Source organism: Cuculus canorus, chromosome 5 (genome assembly GCF_017976375.1).
Source record: "Cuculus canorus isolate bCucCan1 chromosome 5, bCucCan1.pri, whole genome shotgun sequence".
In the NCBI taxonomy this organism is placed as follows: Eukaryota; Metazoa; Chordata; class Aves; order Cuculiformes; family Cuculidae; genus Cuculus; species Cuculus canorus.
Window position 1 is genome coordinate 64,869,927 of NC_071405.1, and position 22,500 is coordinate 64,892,426.

The 22,500-nt window shown below is 37.3% G+C and overlaps 1 protein-coding gene across 4 annotated transcripts in view; it reads left to right on the forward strand.

The window, feature by feature from the left end:
* The window catches only part of NPAS3 (neuronal PAS domain protein 3), a 605,022-nt gene that overhangs the window by 480,007 nt on the left and 102,515 nt on the right, over nucleotides 1-22,500 (forward strand). The gene's annotated exons all lie outside the window — the stretch shown is intronic.

Genomic DNA, 22,500 nt, shown 5'->3' on the forward strand with positions numbered 1-22,500 from the left:
TGAAGCTACAAATAGATTCAAACACGTATTTGTTTTGGTATTAAATAGCATGCATATAAAATTCAGATCCAACTTGAATTATTAATGATAGTGTTAGTGAATGAGAAAATTCAGATATATTTTCCTTTCTCTTCGTATAAGTGTGGGTAGCGCAGCTGCAGACATATACACATATATATATATATGTAGAGGTACATATATATATGAGTTCATTGTAATTATCCTGTTCTTTTTCTGAAGGCAACCTGTGACTCCTTCATGTTCGCCCGAAGTGCTCCTAACACAGTGATTGTATTCAGAAAATTTATATTCAGTTCCCTCGCAGTGTTAAGAGGGCGTTCAACCAGTTCTGAAAGCTGCTGAATTGAATTGATTGAATTTGGGCCTTCTGGAGTAGACATACAGCACAGCTACTGAAATTTTGATCTGCAACCTTTTTCAGAAGCCTCAAGAATTTATTAACGATTGGGGAGGGTGGAGGGGAAAAGAAGAAACCCTTGACAAATTGTTACTTTCAAAATAAACATGAGCATATGTGATTTGAAAATTCCAGTTTATTTCAAAGAGATTCAGTAGATGGGCAATTTAATGGTATTTGTTTAGAGTGCCTTTTGATGTAATTAAGGCCATGCAAAAGTTTATAATCAGGAAGCCACATTCTCAAAAATGTGTTTCAAAGATTTAAAACTAATTCACTATGCATTAAGATTACACTATTACAAATGTGAATATATTTATTTTTATGTAAGGTTTAACAAAGCAGATGTTTGTCTTACTAGTGAGGTAAAGGCAGGAGTAATGATTGCTGAAGCTGTGGGATATGGAGTTTCTTCTCCCTGAAGAAGAACCTTATCAGGTAGGGCTTTGAGACATTACCAGCACACTCTTTTATTAACTATAATAAATGACTGCATTTAGTAGAATTTGCAAAGCCCTATTTAAATATGGTTCGAGACTGTTTGTTACTACATCTGCTGTAGATTTTACCCACCCATCCGGAAGCCAAACTCTGCCTAATAAACAACGGATAAGGGTAAAGAAGTTGACATCTAGAGTCAAGAGTGAAATCTGCAGCCTCAAATTACTACTTCACAGTTCAGGTCTGAATCTTTAAAAAGGTTTTTTTTTATGTTTACTAGATGCTGCAGCATTACGCTCTGGTGTATCTGGAAGTCTGCTAGTAATGTTTCAAAATCCCATTTCATAAACAAACTGAAAGTGGAGGGTTCCAAGCGCTGCATAGAAATAATCAGCCTTACACACTGAACATCAAGCAAATGTTGAGTAGTAGTTCTGACCACAAAGCATAAGCTGTCTTCAAGCCTTTGTTGTGGAACAAAATTTCTGTAAAAATTATGCAATCTCTATACTCTTCATTATCACCCACATTGTAATGTGATCTACGGGTGTGCTTCATGACCTAAGTAAATTAAAAAACGGTATCTGTATCAGTGAGAAGCGGATCAGGCCCTTTAAAATCTAAACAAAACAGAGCTGTTGGCAAAGAGATGTCAATAACTTGAAATATTAAAAGGTAATGAGTTGGGGTTAAGAAAAAAGGGCTTGCCTTAAGAATCAGAAAGATAAAAGTTTTTTTCCACTTTCAGGCTTTTGAAATGTTAGTTTTCTTTTGCAACACGGTCTAGAAACTTTCTTCATCTTTAGAAGGAAGCTGAAGTTCTGTATTATTTGTGTGATTCTAGAGTCTAGGACTTTAAGGAAAAACCAAAGCTACTGCAAGTCTTGCAGTTAAATTTTGCAAGTTGGTAATCCTGCAAAGGTTAGTAGTTCACACAAATATGAATGCTTCTGTAAATAATAATAGGCATCCAATATAGATGCAGAAAGTTGATTTTCTTCTCCGAATTCCTAGGTGTTATGATAATCAAGAAACAGGACTTCAAGCACAATTGCATTTTTCATGGTCTCCGAATTTTACTGTCTTTCCTTAGTCTTCATGCATTATTTCCTGTTACCTCCTATTTGGCCAAACTATTTTTTTCTAGAGTAAGTATTCCCAAAGGACTTAGATCTGCTTTATTTTGCCTTTTTGAAATTATACTTCTGTATTTTCCCTTCCTCAAACTGAACTGCACAACTGAAATTGTCTGGTGTGTATCTTTAGTTACACAGGGTTTTTAAATCATCTGAGTAATTCTCAAAGGTGTGTAGACATGTAACTTACACTATTCTTTTGAGTGTTTTTATTCCTTTTATCAAATTCCTTTCTATTTAATCATATATTTTGGGATCTGTGATGCACAGAGCCATAAATATTGGAATGCTTTTATCACAGGATCTCTCAGCTATAGCAGGGTAATATAAAAACTGCAAATAGACACCACAAGAATTTTTCCTTTGCTCCTGTATGTTGCATCATCAGCTCTCATTTAATGTGTTATCTGTTATAGTCTGAAGATCTTCATAAGATCCAGACTATATACAGGAAATAAATTATTAGACATTTTTGTTTACCTTCTGCAGTTGGCTTCTCCAGAAAAGGGGATTTAGGTGCTCCTTGGGAGCTTGAATTTCATGTTCCACTCCAATTTTCTTTTGTCATCTGGGAAAAGCCACGGATAAGTTTCTGACTAATTCACACGTACAACAAAATCCCTTAATGACTGTCACCGTTTTTGCCAAATAAAACCGGTAAGAGCATAACAAGAAGCACGTTCAGTTGGACTATGTCAGCAAAGGACCTCGACCTCTCGATTTGGGTGACAGAGCATCTCTGTAAACAGCTCGAACAGGTCAGACAAAACAGCGAGTGAGGACTGCCAGTAGCTGAACGCATCAGTTCATCATTCGCTGCCGAGTACAGGGGGCGTTCATCTAGAAAAGAGTAAAGTTCTTGGATAGTGGAATGTGACCTGAGCGTAGAGCAGGTAACCACAGAGAAATGTGGGCATTAAACCGTTTCTCTGTAATCTCAAAGTGTTCCCCCAAAAGTTATGTCAGGCTCTCTAACTTACTTTTCTTACTTTAGTGGTTTACAACCTATTACTAGATTTGAGCAAAAATTAATAGTTTTCTCTTAAAGGTGAGCCGTGCTTTTCAGGCTGACACCAAGGCAATTTCTAAGTTTTCATTCAATACCTTAAATTGTGGGATTTGAACATTTTTTTTGTAATCTGAAGTGTACATTTTTGTGGGTTTTATCTCTATTTGTGCATTCTGTGGAGCGCCGTGGCTGCTTGGAAGACTGTACATACTGTGGCTTGTATATGATAGATTGAGTAGTTTCTCCTAGTGTTTTGAGGGGAATTACAATAGTTCTTGTCCTCTGTGTACTTTATATTTCTGTGCAGCAGTGACTCATAATCTACAGTGTGTTCACAGGCACACTGACGTTTCAATTCTCAGTTTTCAAATAGCAAATTAGCTAGTATACTAAGATATATGTTATATTAATTGATTATCTGAGTTGTTTTTATTTCAAAAATGTAATTATGCCTGCAAAAAGAGGCAATACGACTAACCTCGAATTAAAATATATGTAAGTCCTTTTGCAGGGGCTTGAAACTTAGAATGCCGTACATACATTTTGCATCATATAGAGCTATGTTCTAAGTTTACGCTGTTCAGCAGTTGTAAACTCTTTTCATCTTTCAAGGTTAATTTACAGAAAATGACCGATTTATTTATTCTGAAGTAGAAAAAGATTGTAAAATCTTTTTTTCCTAAGAGACTCGAGCGCTATAAGCAAAATATTTGTTTCTAAACAGCAAGTTGCATTCCCGCCTCTGATGAAACAAGAAAACAGCACCTCTTCACCTTTCAGATTGGCTCCTTCATGTTATTCATGATAGTCTTTTCTCACTAATTTTATGATTATAATGAGGCAATGGCGTACTAGTTAGCACAGAATGACCTTCTAATTGAAAAGCTGTAAATTTAGTCTCAGTGGCCAGCGCTGCCAGGAATTTCAATAAATAGGGCTGCAAAGTCCTTACGATGGGCTGGCCTCTTAACCAGGGCGCTGCCGGAGTCCTGGTCACCTGTCATCTGGCAACGCTTTGTAGCTCCTCCGTGTTAACTGTCTGTCTTGTTACAAGATAGGTTAGCATGAGAAGAACAAAGAGCAAGAAGCCTTATATTGGTTAAACAGAGGATTTTGCATTTGAATACCTTCAATATCTGATCTAATACTCTACTTTATAAAGCAGCCTCTCAGTCGCACAAGGCTTACTGTTTAATTTCCAAATCATGATAAAAGCTGGCCAGACTGATGCATCAATAATTCCTGTCTCTTTATACAGGTTTTTCTTGATCATAGTTCTAATGTTTGTGCATTTATTATTTGAAAGCACTAATAACACTGGTTTAATGAGATTTTCCTTCTGACAAGCACTTAAGATTGGTGCAAGATACTACAGTGATAAGGTATTTTTAAATACTTAGGGAAGATGGATGGATAGTTGTGAGCAACTCTGAGAAATTATGCAACGTTCAGTGTGTTTTTAGGAGAGACAGTTTATTAAATGGTCACAGCACATTATCCGACCCACACATAAATAAATGCCTCTTAGGATCTTGATGTTGGTGCTTGGCACTGTCTCACTGAAGCTTGTAACACTGGCTAACACTAAATTAGTGATAACTAGTAAGAGTTAATAGTCTTGTATAATATAGAGCAGCTTTATGCTGTCAGCGTCATGCATCTTTATCAGGAATACATCACGCAGACAATGGAAACTTTCCATATCCTTTAAAGTTTTGCATTCTGTATATTTGGTTGTTAGACAAATAGAGCAAGCTTTGCTGACTTCATTTTCATTCTTGGCAGCATGTTTTTATCATAAGGCAGATAGTCATTAATTTACAGAATCAACGCTGGGAACAGCTTTTGTGATCTCATATTAAATTTTCCCCTGAATCCGCCCCTTGGCAAAAATTACTCACATCGTTAAAAAATATTTAATTAGGCTGTAGTTTATACCCAGCTCACTGGGGAAATGTTGGAATTAATATGATTTGCATGAATTCTGTTTCTTTTTTTCTGTTAGAGATTAGTTTTGAATTCAGTTCAGAGGGTCGCTGACACTGCCAAGGACTCACAATCGTGAAGGTCAGACAGGTAGCAAATACTTCCCCTGGGTAGCTTCCCTGAAAAGACAGCTCAAAATTGCTTTTAATTATGGGTTACCTAAAAGGCCACTTGCTGTTTTTATTTTTCCCCAGATCTCTGAAACATTCTGTGGCTGGAAGTTCTAGGTAGACCACATCAGTTCAAATCTACAACAACCTAAGTCATGTTTTCACTTCTTTTTCTTTTCTGAAAAATGAATAGCGTACAAACCCCAGACAGAGATCCATGCACGCACACAAACGGCCATACGTATGTATACCTACATGTTTAAACCAGCCTGGGTTTGGTGACTGTTCCTCTATTGCAGTGGGGGGAACCTAAAAATCTCTCTTTTCTGAGGTTTGTAGGGAAAAAAAAAGAAAAAAAGAATATTTAGGAAGGAAACATGTTTTCGTTCATACCAATGCATTCACTGGTTTAATTATTCTTCACAAGATAAGATACAATGTTTAGTTATGCATTCCCTTGTTTATGATTTCAAGGGTTAGAAAAAACCCTGGGGACCCACAGTCCTGTGCTTTTAAAAAAGATCATTTAATGGAAACTTTAATTAATAATCTAATCAATCAATTAATCTCCTTTACATAAGTGTTGAAATCTAATTCTTCTTCACAGCTCTATCTATACAGGAAAAAATGAAATGGCTGCCCACTTATCAGGATGATGGGGAACCATCATAGACACAAAGAAAAAGTGAAACTGTAATAGTTTTGTGAAGCTGGCACAAATAACACAATGCTCACAAAGTACTCTTGATTTTGGGGTAGTTCACAATATGTCAGCGTGGTGAGCTGTTAGGCAGTTCATTTCAGAAGTTCATTTTTCTCTTTAGATGAGTATAAGAATGTAAGAGCAGTCCCTCAAATAGTTAGGAGCTGACCCACTTGTTTGGTGGAAACTCACGATTATGGTGTATCGGTAGTCAAAAAATCCTGTTATATAGTGAGCATCACGTAGTGTTGACTTTTGCCTTGAGTTCAGAAAATGTAAACCATCTGCTTTATGAAATATGTGCAGACCACACCATGCTGTTGACTAGCCAACTGTTGATAAATAAATATTTATATATCGAGTGATTTATATAGGGCTTCTATCAGTACTGCAAAGGTGAGAGTCAGTTTGACCTTTATTTCTGGGACTGCGAGTCAATCCAGGCTCCTCTTCGGAGCCTGGAACCCTGCCAGCGATGCCTGCAGTACTGATGGCAATTTAATTGATAACAATGCAGATGAAGATTCTTTCATGCACAAACTCATCTCCAAAGCAGACTCTGTGTATGTGTGTTTGTATGCTTCCAAATACTCCAAAAATCCATTAAGAGAGCCTTATGTGTAGAAAAGAGAATTAAATCATAGATTGGTCTGCGCATGTGTTATACAGCTTCTGTCACCCAGCTTCTACTTTCTTTTGAAAAATGAGTTCTTGTAAGTTCAATGCATAAAAATACTTAAAGGAGAGTTTTACAATGCATAAAAATACTTAAAGGAGAGTTTTACAGTTTAGTGAAGAGCATTTTGCAGAGAAGTGTAAAAATATAAACTAAATTTGAAAAAGGAAATTGAAGATTTGTATATCCTTAGCAATTTATTTAATATTTTGAGCTACATAACATGTGCTACAGTCAATGCAATCTGTATATCTAAAGCTATAAAGCCTGAAATGTAAGAATTGTATTAAACTGAGTAGAAACTGCACGCATAGGAAAATATAGTTTATAGGCAATTTTTCTACTGCAAAAGGCTAATTTGATATTTACATTAAGATCTCATTTAGCATCCTTTAGTTCTTTCCTACAGTAATAGAAAAGGCAAGGAACAAAATGTCATACTGGACTGTCATTGAACATAATTCCCTATCTCTTAAATCCAGTGATTTACCATTTCTTTAAAGCAGTATATTTTTCCTTTTATCTCTGTCGCATTCATTTTCCATTCTTTCCCAGGATGCAAGTCCTGATGGTTTGATATCACAGTCCTTCTTTGGCAAGGAAAGGCCACAGCTTTATTTGCAGCACAGTTTTGTCCTAATACACTAGTATTAATTGTGCACACTGTATACAAAAATAATAACTTACCTTGCCAGCAGGCAGACTTTACAGTCACTGATTATGATACTCCCTTCCAGTCGAAGAGTTTTGAATTTACTCGCCTGTCAGTGACAAACTGACCATTCCAACCCTCAAAAGTATATTGTTCTAAAGAGGGCAAAGCAGAATTTCTCACCCTAATTTGTAGTCACTCAAAAAAAAATGTTATATTCATTTGCTTTCATCCTTATGCTGTTCTTCTGGTCTTTTACCTTTTCCTCCCTTCTGTTCCTCAGCGAGGCAACACTGTCCTTTGCAGTATCCCATGACCGTGAGTCCATAAATACACCATTCTGGCTGCATCTGATATAAAACACACATATTATACACCAAGTATGATTTACAACAACTTACAATAAAATGCTAACATGCTGAATATAGGCTTAGGAAGTGCCCATCCAACATTCCAGTTTCCACTTTAGTGAGTTGTGATACATCATCTCTATTCCGTCAGCAAGGCAACACCATACAGTTCTCCAAAGAGACATTAAAAGCACGGCTACTGGACATCTGAGATTTAAGACATTGTCACGCCCAAAGTATGACAGACTATTTGTAATGCCATCCTGGTCTTGTTTCTGCCATTTGGATCAGTGACAGCTCTATGGATGGCTCTGTGGACACTGACCGTGCAGAGGGTACTGTTAATGTTCATCTAGAGCAGTAGTTACAGCTCAGGAAGACGATCTCAGAATCGCAATGGATGGTACTCTGGAACTGCCAACTGCATGTACAGAAGCGGCCGAAATATCGAGCACCATATGAAAGGATACTGAGGCCAAGATAGAAGGCATCATTCTGCCATTTCATAAAACCTTGATGTTCTCATGTCTTGAGTACTATGAGCAGTTCTGCTCCCTGAATCCATGCAGGACTATTATGGAGTTCCAGTAAACAGAAGCTACAATGATCAATGTGATCTAACAGCTGCGTTACAAGGAGACGAGAAAGGCTGTGACTTTTCAATTTTGAAAGACTAAAGGGGCATTATGACCAAAGTTTACAAAATTAAAAGTGTAGTGGTTTGAGGCAGGCCTTTTTTTCACAAAGTGCTGCAGTACTAGAATTTGGAAGCATTCGTTGAACCTATGAAATCAGTTAAAAGTTGGTGAAATAAAGCGTTACTCTGAGATTGGTGGGTGACCACTTGTGCAAAAATAGATTAGAGAGGTTCCTAGACAACAGACCCATAAACAGATGCTAAAGGGAGTAGATAGGGATGTACTCTGTAACGTGCCTAGTGCAACAGCCATGAATATTGGGAAACCAGCACTGAAACAGCCCCTGTCCCCTACTTTGCATAATAGCAGCTCCTAGTGCCACGGCTGGAGATGGTCTAGGTGAGCTACTGGTCTGACTCAGTAGGGTTTTTCTCATGTTCTTATGTTCCTACGTTTACTCTGTTAATCCTCAGAATACATATATGGGGTAAGAAAATAGTAGTGTAGCCACTTAACATGAAGGGATTATGAGTCATTGTAGATTTCTCCAAGATGTGCCAATTGAACACAGCAATTCATATTCAGAAAGTTATGAGCCCAGACTTCCAGTCCCGTGACCTTGGCTGAAATTCTAGCCTGTTAGTAGAAAGGAGAAATTAGCTTTGGCAGTTGTGGTGAGTTGAGCCCGGCCAGTAACCAAGCGGAGGGAACAGGCAGCAACAAGGCCGTCGTTAATCATCTCTTACCTGAACTTCAATATTCCATTAGGACCCCTTTGAGACACTTTAAGCCAGGTTAGTGTTTCTTGCCTGGTACTAGAAATCAAAGTGAAACTGTATAAGGTCAAGAAAATGTTTATCTGTGTTATTTTTTCCATAACGCTTGCTTCATTATTCATGAACTTAAAAGTACTACCAAGGCCTGACGGTATTTCTGAGCCAGGGCAACCTTAGAAAGAAGTGTTGGAGAATTTCTTAATTATTGGGATGTTAGGTATTCTGAGTCTTCTCCTTTTATATGATTGTTATATAACTTCACAGCGATGGCCAGCAAGATGTACCGGGTCTTGGACATTCTCAGATTATAGCCATAAATATAATGTCTGATTCCCATCAATCAGAAAAGCCTCTCTTGCTCTTTTTTCCTTCTTCTTCTCTTTCTCTTATGTTCCTTCATTACACCCATAGAATCAACCCCATGTTCAGAGTGGGAATAGTGCAAGATAGGTGTTGGACCCCAGAAGAGACTATTTGCTGGCAGAAGAGCAAGACTGTTCAAAGGAGTAACAAAAAGCTTCTCACTGTGATTTGTTGTGCAACACAGATACTGGAATGCTTTAGCTGTGAGAGATGAAGATAAATGAAAACAAAAGAGCCGTTTCATATATAAAAATATGAAAAAAATATAATGAATAAAAGAAAAGGAAAAGCTTAAAAAATATATGCTTACGTGTTACAAATGTTTGAGGTGGCAACCATGTTTTATGCATTTAACTCTACACTGGAGTCCAGTGACTGGGTCATGAGTGCTTTAATCATGCAAACAACTTTAGTTGGATGTAATTAGAGGATAACCTTGGTTTTCAAAACTAAGGTTAGTTGTCTTATATCTCACAAGATAAAGATTGCTCAGAGTCTAAACTAATATAGCTTTCTTTTATACCCAGCTTACTATTTGTTACTTAATAGGTATTGTGAGTGATGCTGGAGGGAGAACTGAACTTCATGTGTTTGCCTTATTATCTTGATGCAGTTCACAGTTGCTCCACTCCTTTAAACGCCTTATCAAAAAGACAAGGAACTACTGTTCTAAATAGTGGCTTTCATTTCTAAATCATTTAAATGAGAGAAAAATCATATGAATAAATGATCACGGTCACCTAGAGCCATTAAAAAGTACGGGGTGGCTAGATGTAAAGTCAGCTAAGAAACTTACTTGTCACTTGCAATAGACATAGGCACTCAAGAAGCACCAAAGTAAGATTAAGCATATAAAACAAATACAACCCTTTATAATGTTTTGTTAGTTAGTTCAGGTGCCTACAATCAGTTTGTATTTGAATTTTTTAACTTCCAGAAAGAAATGGTACAAGGATCCCAGATTAACGCATATGGATTTATGCAGGTATTAGTAGTGGGAAAAATTCCACAGTGTGAAGAACTGGAATTATTTTCCTAAGGTAGGAAGGATATTTATTTTTACTAAATAGCAATTGAGTTACATAGCCAAGGTATAGATAGTGAGTTGATTAACAGACACTTCTATAATTTGCTATTCTTTTTTTATTGGAGTTATTGTCTGCATTCTATTTATCAGTCTCTCCCAGAAGCTCTACTTCCTCCCTTGTTTTCTGCAGTTATCGTTTCTTATTGGTCATATCCCTGACTGTTCCTTCTGTATCTCCCTTATTAGCTCTTAATTTCCCTGTGTTCTGCTGATGTTTCCCTGAGTTCAGCTCCATTTTCATCGGTTCTCTCTCATCTCTTCCAAAGAACTCCATAAGCCTCTTTAATTATGTGTCTCAGGTTTTTTGATTCCTGCTTCTTTCCCTTCTTACTGAGCCTTGTTGTATTTCAATCACCTTCTGCATTTCTTGCCCATATCTCAGTCCAAGCAGAAGTGAACTTCTGGCCTACTGTTTCGTAACAGATATTAAGTGATGTAACGTGCGGGCACTTAAGTAATTTCATATACAAAAAATATCACTAAGCTCTAAAAGTGTCTTTTGTCTTTAGAACTGGGGACTCTGCAGTCAGTATGTCTCTCTCAGGCTGCAAAACCTTCTCTGTCCTGTCTGCTTTTCAGTAGTGCTGAGTACTACGAAAGTACTTGCATAAAGTACTTTTCATCCATTCTTCTTTCTCTCTCACAACTTAAAAGTCACTGTCATCCCATTATCCAGATTCACTATTGTGGTTGCATCTCCACGCCTTCCATAATACTTGCTGTACAAGTCGTCTCTCCCTAAATCCAATTGCATTTTAGATCAGAAACCATCTAAAATGTGTCCTTTCATCTACATCCATTTCTCAATCATTTGGTTTTCTATGGACTTCATTGCTTTAATCTTGCCCTCCTGATCCAGCCTCAGCCTCAGTTATTCCAGAGCAAAATGCAAATATTACATTCTTTTCTTACCAGCCTGTAAGGATCCCAACATTTATATTTTTCTTACAAGTCTGCTTCACTTCCTTTAGGTTCACGCAGTAATCTCTTGAATTGCCTCTATTTCCTTTTCTGCTTTTGGCTTTCTGGTTCTTCTCATGCTGCCTCCCGTTCTTGGAAGAAGCCTCTGTGTCTCGTTGCTAGCTCTAGTATATCTTGCCATTCTCTTTCAGATTGCTTCTCGCCTACTTTAGAATATAAATGTTACCCATACTTTTCTGCTCCAAAAATTCTCTCTTTTTCCAGAACACTGGGGATTCATTTTTCTTACCTGGATTCAGTCATATCTTCAACACCGAGACTCCTTCATTTTACTGTATCATTTATAATATGCGCAGGGTTGCTTAAAATATTAAAAAAAGAAATTTAAATTTTAAAAGGAAAGATTTAAAGAAGAACTAGGCAAGAAAAGAGCATGGGAGTTTACTTTGCCTTTCTACATCGTCATCCTACCCTACAAATTCTATAAAATTTGTATTTTTCTTGTTAAATAAGAGAAAACCTACATAGGTGAGCTAAATATCTGTGCGTTGATGTTGAGAATAGAGCTTTATCAAATCCCGTGTTTGAGAGAGTTTAGATGGGAACGTTTAGATATCTGTCACAGGGTAGTGACCCTTTATTGCTTCTCTTAAGCAGGAGAAATTGATTGGGTTTTCCATGAATGTGAACATTTAATAAACTACAAAATGCTGAATGAAGCTAGAATATAAATCCTTTTAAAATGGATATGTTTATTTTGGTAAAATTTGACACAGTCTCTGTCATTTGAAGGACAGTGCGAGCAACACCTACTTGAACAAATTTCCTGTAGCATGTATCTATATTGTGGGTTAATCCTAAAGTATGTGCATCTCCAAAGGTCTTCACAATGTTTCAAGCATTTGTTCTTTTTTAGCTCTTAACATTTCTGAAATGGAAATTCCTCTGTTAACAGTGGGTTTTATTCATGTTTTCACAGAAGCACATTTGCATGCCCAGAAAAGAATCAATATTATGAATGAGAACTCTCCCCAAAAGTCTTTAATTATATGTCTGTGTATCAATATGTAATATTTTATGTTTCCTCAGATTTTTTCTTCTTTTAGCTGACACAGGCAGACTTTGAAAGGAGTAAAATCAGCAATGTAACAACGAAATGCATGCAAACTTGTTAAATGTGATGGCAAAATAAAAAGCTTCAGTCAGTATGATCAGTTAAAAAAAAAAAAAAAGATAGCCAGCAAACTGTCTATCATGTGATGAAATTTGACAGTAGGGATTATGGCTTTGATGGACCAGAACAGCTAATAGAAGAAGCTGACATTTTTGAAACCCTGCTAATTAAGGGCTCCTTCCTTAATATTAAAATAAAGTCTTTGTCTGGGTTTTATGGTTGGAGAATCAGGTGTTTTCATTAATATATGCCAGTCAGTCTTAATAAGCTTGGAGGGCAGAGGAAGTTATTATTGAGTGACCTTCTACAAAATAAGCATGTTGCTAAGGGCTCTAACCCTGCCCTATTCAGACTGATGAATCTCATTTCCAATGCAAAAGCTTCACAAGAAATCCAAGTATTCTCTGTGCAATCACAGAAAATAATCCTTGTGTCTCTTGTAATGTCCAGAATTGCCACTTACTATACTACTACTGTACAATGAATATTACAATACATATTATTTTTCTAGCACAATTGTCTACATTTCTGAATTGCCAAGAAGAGAAAAACTTATTGTCAAGACACTTGTATTGAAAAGCCAGCTCATTTTAATACTTCTCAAATAGTCATCTACCCTGTTCATGAATTATAATGCATAGAATACTGCATTATAATACATAGAATATCTGACAATACTAGCTTTGAAAAAGAGATATGTCCGTATTATTACATATTCATTTTCAAATAGATTTTGAACAGATTTTAAACCATTCATTGAAATTCATTGAAATGATAAATTCACAGTTGGATTTTGATTGACTCTTAATCTAATTTTACATTTGATAAGTTTTCATCTTTTTTAGTAGTAGTAATTTTGATTTTCTGTAGATTTTTCAAGCTAAATGAAAGAGTGTGGTAAACTACTAAGACTCATCATATATTTGCTGATAGAAATTAGAAAGTGAGATAGTGAATGTTAAATAAGTGCAGCATTGTAAGTACCATTGATGTGTCTCACATCAACTCTTTGTGCACTGGGCAATTTCCAACACCCCAAGACTTTCTGCAGGTATTTACTGACGTTTTGTTGCGTTTTGCTTTCTTTTCTTTTCTCTCACTAGATCAAGTCAGTACTCTTAATCATTCTGGGAAATACTGCACTCATAATTAATACAATGGATAAAGGATGAAATCCAAAGCAACACATCCAGTTTACTGACACGATGCTAATCAAATAATATGGCTGCCATGTAGAAATGTTGGAGTTGGGAGAATATACACGCTCCCAGGTCACTGAGCGTCTCTAAAAGTTGAGTATTTAATAGGAAGGAATCAACTGTATCACATTTGCAGATCTCCTTCCTTTAACTCATGGCATAGCATATGGATCTACTTTTTTCTTACCCAGTCCAAACCAATCTATCACAATCTACAGAGTATATGATAAAACTTATTCCGAGCAGGTCTGTTTGTTTCTATATTTACATTGACGATGAGGCTAAATTGGCTTCAGAACTCAAACGTTGCAACAGAAGTAGATATACATACTCTTGGATAGTTCATGCCTGATATCATTAGATACATAAATACATTGTAAACCAGTGAGACCCTTCAAGCCTGTGCCAGTGTTAGAAAAGACAAAACTGGGGCCCATGTATTTTTTTTAAGGTCTGGGCATTTTTTTTCCTTTGGGCATTTTGACAGAGCATTAAAATAAAATAAAATAAAATAAAATAAAATAAAATAATATAATATAATGCCCTGGGAAACATATCTCATCTTTAAAAACACTCGCTACCCAAAGCAATGTTTGAGTTAATTCTGAATGCCTAATAGATGCCACATTTGAATACAATAACACTATAGAGTCCAGTTAGTCTAAAAAGTGCTTTGAATATGAAAGGCTCTCTCTGTTCTGTTTTGTTAAAGTCAAAGCCATCTATGCATCTTGGACTTTTTGTATCTTTATTTGATTTGTGTATTTGTGGTTTGGGATTTTGGGCTATTTTATCCCTTCAGCGTTTTTCTTCCAAATGAAAGTAACTTCATTTAGCTCCAGAACTAACCTTGATCCTATTCAATTTGGACTACTCCGTAGGATAGGAAAAAGTAATGAGTGCAACATTTCTCTTAGAATGTGTAAAAAATGATCAAATTAAAATCCCTGCAGGTCTTTCTTGCTTCTTTGTGTTTGAGGGAAATATGTGAGTGTAGTTGTGGATGCAGAGGTCCAGGAGCTGCCTTCAGTGTGATCAGTGATTGCCACCCTGTTTCTAGTGGACAGATATGAACAATACAGGGAAAACAGCCCGTATAGTACTTATTAGCATCTAATTGGCAGCTGCAAAGCACAGGAGCAGAACGCTACATCTACCCTATTAGTGCCTCTTTCAGGTACGGTGTTGGGGCAGTTACCGTAATGCTGCTCTGTAGCTGTTTCTGTTCTTTTAGCATTTTAGTATTTAAATAAATGCAGAGTAAAACACTTGAAGCACCTGAAAGCAGTCAATAAGAAAGGAGTAGGAATCATAACCCTTGCATGTCAATAGGTTTCGGAGGATTTTTATTTTTTACTGCTAACAGTGAGTTTAAAACTCCAAAGCTTACTGTTAAAAAGTCCGACCAAAAGCCCGATGATTTCTGATGATAAAACTCCTGTGGGTATCAGCGTGACGAAGAATGCACCCTCAGAGAGAAATATTCCATTCTCATCCTTGTTGGCATTGTGTTGCTAAATAGTATGACGAGGTCTTTCTTACACCCTCAGCAGTATTTTATGCAGTGCCTGCTGTGGCTCATCTAAGATCCCATATTAGTGCTCATTCACCAAAAAAAAAGCTTAAAGCAGAAATGGTATCTTTATGCAGAAATCGATATTCATAAATAAAACAACCAAACTCACTTTACTCAAATACTGTAAATGCTATATTTTTTTACTGTAAATGTAATTGAAACAAGGTCATTCATTTTGCTGCTGGAAAACAAATGGAGTGCTAAGCTAGATTTACTCCTTCTTCAAGAATAAAGGATTTTTGTGAAGGAGGAAGGAAATTTATTCTAGAGTAGAAGCCAACAGGTGATTTCCACTTCCAAACATTTTGAGTGTAGCTCAGAACAAGACTTACAGTGAGAAAAGGATGATTGAAAAGGACTCCATGGTTTCTGACAGTGGGGTAATACTGAAATAAGTGTGGTATCAAGCTTGCAAACTCCTATAATATCAGTGTGCCTTGTCAAAGTGAAGTGCTAAATCTAGAGTCAGTAAATTTTAATGTGAAGTCTCCTGATTAATGTTCTGATTAGGAGTGTCATATGAAACGTGAGGCTTGCGCTAAAAGTGGCAGGCTATGGGGCACCCAGAGGATCTTCCAATGTGCTCAATCATCCATCTGTGTTCCGTTAGTCGTATAGATATACGCATACTCACAGAAGGCGAGCTTCAGAGCCAGGACCAATGTAAAGGATAAAAATTAAAAGGGTAAAAAACCACAACCCAGCATATTTACGCAATATACAACATTTAAAGCTGTGAGTAAGTGGCTAATTTGTCATAGAAAGAAGAGCACAAAAGTAGCTGTGAAGGCTACAGTCAGCGTGTCCTGCTCTACCAACACACTTGTGACTCCTGTAATAACATGACTGTGGAAAGGATTACCTTAATACCTGAATGACCAACATGGCTAATGACTTTTAAGAGGAAGGCATTTATTTACAGACAATATCTAACTGTTTGCGTCATGTATAACTGCCTTTCTCTTCAGCTTTAATTTTCTATTCGCTCATATTTTCCTGTCTTTCTCATCTTTCATAAAACAGGAACTAAATGTCTTGGCGGTTACGTTGTGCTTTCGCCTTTCAGCTGTTACGTTTGAATGTAGTACTATTTTTCTGTGCCTGCATCCACGTAAGTCTTTAATGACTTTCGAAGTTAGAATGACCCCCAGTTCTGGGTAGCAAGGAAAAAAAGGATGGAATTTTCCGGAGGGACCCAAAAGCAGACAGGAGGAAAGAGAAAGAATTCAACTTGAGAAGTAGAGATGATATGTGAATGACTTGAGAAAGAGAATGGACCGGCTTGAAATGCAACAAGAATAATCATTTAAACAAAAAAGCTGATGGGAGTTCTGGGAATATTATCCACAGTGATTAAGGGAAAGTGAATGAGAAATCTCTCCTCTTTCCCAAAGGAACAGCAGAATCTTTTCTTCTTTTACTCAATTTAGTAAAATGCAAATGTGTTTTAGAAAGTAGTTAGAGAGAGCTGTGAAATTTGAGCTTTTAGCCAGTATCCCAATTTCCTTGTATGTACCTGATCAAATCCACCCTGATACACTCTTAAAGACAGAAGCTATAAGAGCATCTAACTGAATTTAGAGGCTTCCTCCCACAAAACCATAGTCTCATTCAGCGTTTTGACAGGAAGATCCTCTTCCAGCCTGACACAGGCTCACAGAGCCCTGTAAAAAGAACTATAATTCCTTCGTTCTCGGGTTATATAGGGTTACAAAGAACTGCCGTGGGCAATCTCTGTACAAGATGAAGAGAAAATAAAAACAAAGGTATGAGAGAAAATGGGAGCGGAAGAGAGCAAAAGCAAGGGTCCAAAGATGTATGTTTAATACCCAGTGCGTTAGCTGCCTTGCATATACTTGCTCCTGGTAGATAAGGTGCAACTTTTTGTCAGCTGCAGAAGGCTACAAGCCCCCACCCCGTCTCGATAGGAAAAATCTCTAGGTGATAGCTGCCTAACATAAATGTATTAAGGATATTATATCCATGGCAAAATTTCAAAAGAGCAGTCTCAGTCTGAGCATCCAGAATCAAAGGCTGCTTTTGAAAAGTTGACCCTGGCCTTTGGGGAAACACTGCAAAGACTTTTCTTATAATGTTTCCTGAAAGGTAAATTTGAATCTCATTCTGTATTCCCACATCAGGCTAAATTGAAAGTGCCTCCACTGATGTCAACAGTTTAATGAAAATTGCTGTAATTTCATGGATTTTTTTTGTAACCTATGCTAAATGTGTTACACGCTGCTCTATATATATGTGTGTGTACAGTAATTGAAAGACTTTTTACTGTATCCCGTTTGCTGTTGAAGTGAAGTTTTTCCTTCTTTTCTCTCTACTAGTATATACAAAACTACATTCGGAAGAGTTTTCAGTTTCTGTGTCTATCTTTGAGATACATGAACTAAAATGTGAAGCAAGATGGATAGGGAAAGAACACGTTATTTCTGCCAAAGCAGCTCAATATTCAACAGAATCCTGTGATATGTAATAGTTATGAAGATACCTATTAGTCCATGGGAAAGCCTATTCTAATTGTGGTATCACATTGTGCTGTATTTCACTCTCTTACTGGTATGTTGTTTTCTAAATTGTAGTACAGTGTGGCAATTGTCATATTGCATTCAATACCTCATTTCCAAACTTCCTTGTTGGGTTACATGGAGCTTGGATCTAGTGAAACATGAGATAACCAGGAAATGACTAATATAAATGCCTATTCAACCATCCACAGTTTGGATTATTAATCCTAATACAGGAAAAATTCAATATGGCATAGGTATATTCCAGCGTTTTCTGTTACTGAGCTATTTGTCACCATATTTCACTCTAAAAAGTATATAATAAATCAGTCCTTAATCTCTTCTTCATTATTAAGGCATTTACAGTGCACTGTCCATTTCCACAACCTCAAAATACTGTTTATCCGTTCAATCAAATGAGTTTTGCTGTATCGCTAACTTTTGTTGTTGCAATAATACCACAGTTAGACAGTGTTGTTCAGTACAGGGTGACTGGCAAAGGCTATTGATGTACCTGTTCGAAAAAGCAGATTAATCCTTGTTTCCATTTCTCCAGATGTGATGATTCTGATTTAGAAAAGTCGCCTGAACTTCAAAATAGTTTCATTATTCACTAAACTATGAAGTTTCCAAACGTGCAATGCTAATATCTCAATATTTAGTGGTATAACAGCAACTTTTTAAAGAATATTGTCCTCTGAGATGTTTAGAAATGGCATTAGTAAAAGTGTAGCCTAATACTATGTAAAAGAAAAGAAAAAAATGTTAACCAGTTTTTCTGCTAAAGAATCTGCAGTTTCCTGTTGCTGTAAGCAGATAGAGGTCCACACTCCACAGTTACTTCATTTGTCGCAATCTGCAGCAATTCTTTTGAAGTCGGTACAGTTAACCAGCTGTAAAAACAATATTACTGAAATAAAATCCAGACCTGCCGTGGGCAGACTTTCTGCCATGTACCACACTCAATTCTCAGGCTGCTTTCAGTTTCTCACTGTTGTTAATAATAAAAAAAAATAATATCTCAGATACTACAGTGTGGTAACCTCTGGTAAATTTACGTTCTTTATAGTGGTGACCACTGTGACTGAAGAGCAGCAAATGCAGTCAGCACGCGTGACTCGTCTTGCTCGGAGTCATGCAAGGCAGGAGTATAGGTAGAGACCTTTTGACAGTTAGCACAATACTCATTTCTCTAGAGCACATTGCATGCATCCTCTACATATTCAGTTCAGTTAGAAAAGAAGTTTTTTCTACCAGTCAGGGCAGCATATGAAAATAATTCCATCTCTCCATGCTGCATGCATCATGATTATAGATGTGCTGAAGCACCAATAATCAATCTCAGTTACTGGAGAACATGTTGTCACTTGCTGCTCTGAGTAATGCAAAGTGTTGTACAAGGAAGCAGAAGTAATACAGCTTGATTTTCATGGAGGTATTACTGTACATGAAGTTCTGAGAGGTTATGCATTTTGATAGGAAAACGAGCATCTCAGTGCTGTTCGCTTAGCTGTGTTTTTATAAATTATTGTGGAATTAAAATATAAGCTGAGTGGCTACGCTATCAGCCAGAGTACCTTGGGTTTTTCTCCCCCTTTCTTCCACCCCTACAAGCAACTTACAGAGTTGGTGTTTGGTGGTTTTTCCTCCTCCCAGTGAACTGTTTTCTTTTTGCGGGGATTAGTTTAAAATGATCCGATCCGTATCCTATAGAATTGATATCTCTAGTGTGAGTGGCAGCTGGCAACAGAACAGTTTAGAGGTGCAGAGATCATCTGCATTAAGCAAAACAACCAAACATTCATTTGCACTCCATTTACCTTGAGGAAACTTCAGCACAGGTTTAAGCATATGCTTAGTGTTTTGTTGAGTTGCAGAATCCTGAAACGGCTGCTCTCTCAGCAGAAAAAAAACAAAAAAAACAAACCCTAAAACTGAATTGACTTCCAATGAGTACAAAATTAATTAATTTGAAGAGTGATAAAAAACTGTTCAGTCTGTATCTCGTGCCAAAGATTTTGTTACATCCAGAACTGTAAATCTGAGAAAGAGTAAATTGGCTGATGACAAGACCCAACCTGTGCCATTATATAGGGTCTTCTCAGAGTCTGATATTCCTTTTAGAGTCTGTATTTTTTAGCCCACAGGATGAAATGAAGCACTCTATTAAACTGCCACTTTTAGGTATTAGTTTGTTCACAGCTTCTCTCTTTTTTTGTTTGTCACCCAAGGTTTCAGTGATATTCTCAGAGGTTTCTGTTGTTATTGTCATACTAGTCCATCGTCTAGCTAGGTCAGAGCATCATTTTGAATGATCTTGAGTTCAGCTCAAGATTGGCAGTAAGAACGAATTAGATCATAGCTCTTCTTATAAGCTATATGCAGAAAAGAAAAATATAGTTGCTTTTTTTTGTTTTGTTTCCTCTTTCGTGCTTACAGCACTGATGTCATTAACCCATCTATACCCTGAGAACAAACAGGTTTATATGCAGCATCCTGTGACATTAATGAATGAACGGATAACGATAATGTTATTTTAAAAACTCCTCTTGTTTTTGGATTGTTTAAAACATCTTAATAGAATGTATGTAAAATTCCCGTTTGAGCAACTAGAATTCTATTTCCATGGGCTCGGAAATAATGATCGTGAACCTGGCAATTGCTCCTTATAAAGCACTTTTCATAGATAGGATGCTGGAATTTCGCTTTACTTCACCACGAGCACCTCAAATCAATGTCTTTTGCTTGTTTCCTGGAGACAAGGTCTGTTACTTGTTAATGTCGTGCCCTATAAAGCCCATACATTTCTGTATGTCTGCTGTTAGAGCACATTCCTGCTATTCCTGGGCATATGCTTTCTTATTTCACTTTTGCCTGGGCTACCCTTGAACCATGACTGTTTCTGGAGAGGTCGGAGCAGGCAGATGTGGAGGGGAGTGAAGCAAACTCCGGTTGTCACGATGCCTTTCCTGCCTCAAACATTTCAGTTTAATAATTTTACATGTAGCATGTTTTGAGGTGGGTTGTTTTGTTGATGTTTGCTATGGGATGTGTGAGTACTTGTGTTTGAAATGGGTACTTGGACTTCATAGTTTACAGTAGTAAATAGTAATACCGAGGAATGAAAGATACGCTGAAGTCTTTCAAAAGAGGGGTTGCGATTGAAATGCAGTAGTGAAAAGCTGACAGACGGGGTTTATCAAAGTGCTGTAGTTTACCTTCATACAGAAAGAGAGCGGCTGTTTTCGTATGCACTAATCCCCAAATAACTATCAAGAAATATTAAAATACACATTTTATTAGTTTCATTTAATTTCTTAATTGCTCAAATTCAGTTTACCAATTTATTGCTGTGTGAAATGCTTAGAGGCGATGCGTACATTAAAGGGATTATTTACATGTAATCCCTCCCTCCCAAAGGATACAAACCGATCGTTTATGAATCCTGATTTACACTCTGTAACAATACCAGATGAATGAAATAGTTACTGTAGAATGATGTAGCTCCTGGAAGTGCAATACTGTGTGGAGTATGATTTAGTACTAAAACTGAACTATCTCGTTCTCACTGATGTTTTTAGTGAAGGTGCATGAACTTCGTTCTTAGAATGTAGATGAACCAAACTAAAACTGCTCGCTGCAGTTGAACTACTTATTTTCTGTAAATATGTGCAATCAAGACATTAAATTTAACCTTGGGGAAAAGTCTATTTTAAAATGTAACCCTTGTTCTATTTGAGGAGTGGATTATTTTCAGCTAGGGTTATGATTTTACAGGAAAGAGATTTATAATTAGTTTTAACATAATTGGCAGGGATTTGCTGTTGAGATGCAGTCTTGCAGCTTGCTCCCTGCCTGTGGATATCACTGTGGGTATCTGTTTGCCAGCCAAAAGGTGTGAAACCAAGAGGTAATAAGAGAAAGGAGAAATCTGAAACATTTTTAGCCTGGAGAAGAGGAGGCTGAGGGGAGACCTTATTACTCTCTACAACTACCTAAAAGGAGGTTGTGGAGAGGAGGGAGCTGGCCTCTTCTCTCAAGTGACAGGGGACAGGACAAGAGGGAATGGCCTGAAGCTCCGTCAGGGGAGGTTCAGGTTGGATATCAGAAAAAAATTCTTCACAGTAAGAGTCATCGGGCACTGGAACAGCTGCCCAGGGAGGGGGTTGAGTCGCCTTCCCTGGAGGTGTTTAAGGAACGGGTGGATGTAGTGCTGAGGGACATGGTTTAGGGAGTGTTAGGAATGGTTGGACTCGATGATCCAGTGGGTCCTTTCCAACCTTGTGATTCTGTGATTAACCACACTGAAGCAAAACGAATACAACTTTAATAAGTCACTGAGTACGTTGTATAGAATGAAATGTCTTTAACCTGCAGTCTACTCATTGCACACCTTTGCAGAATGATAAAATTCACCTCCGGTTTAAAAGCAGCGTTTACTTCTCCTGTTAGTGTCATCCCTACCCTTCCCTTTGGCCGGATGTGTTGTGTATTGAGGTATTGTGTAACCTGTTGTATTAGAAATGCTCACATTCCAAAACCGTGACCATCTATGCCAGCAGTAAATAACATTAGAACTTAAGAGAATCTGCAAAAGCGGTAGTCTCTAGCTTAAAAATAGTACCTGAAACCTGAAATACCCTGCCTCCTTCGCTTAGGACTTACTCTGCATTTCAACTTGGTTAGAATTCCCCCTCATTCTTTTTGGGGAGACTTGTGCTTGCTCTCATTTCCCCACAGATTGTAGTCTCCATAGATTGGCAAATACG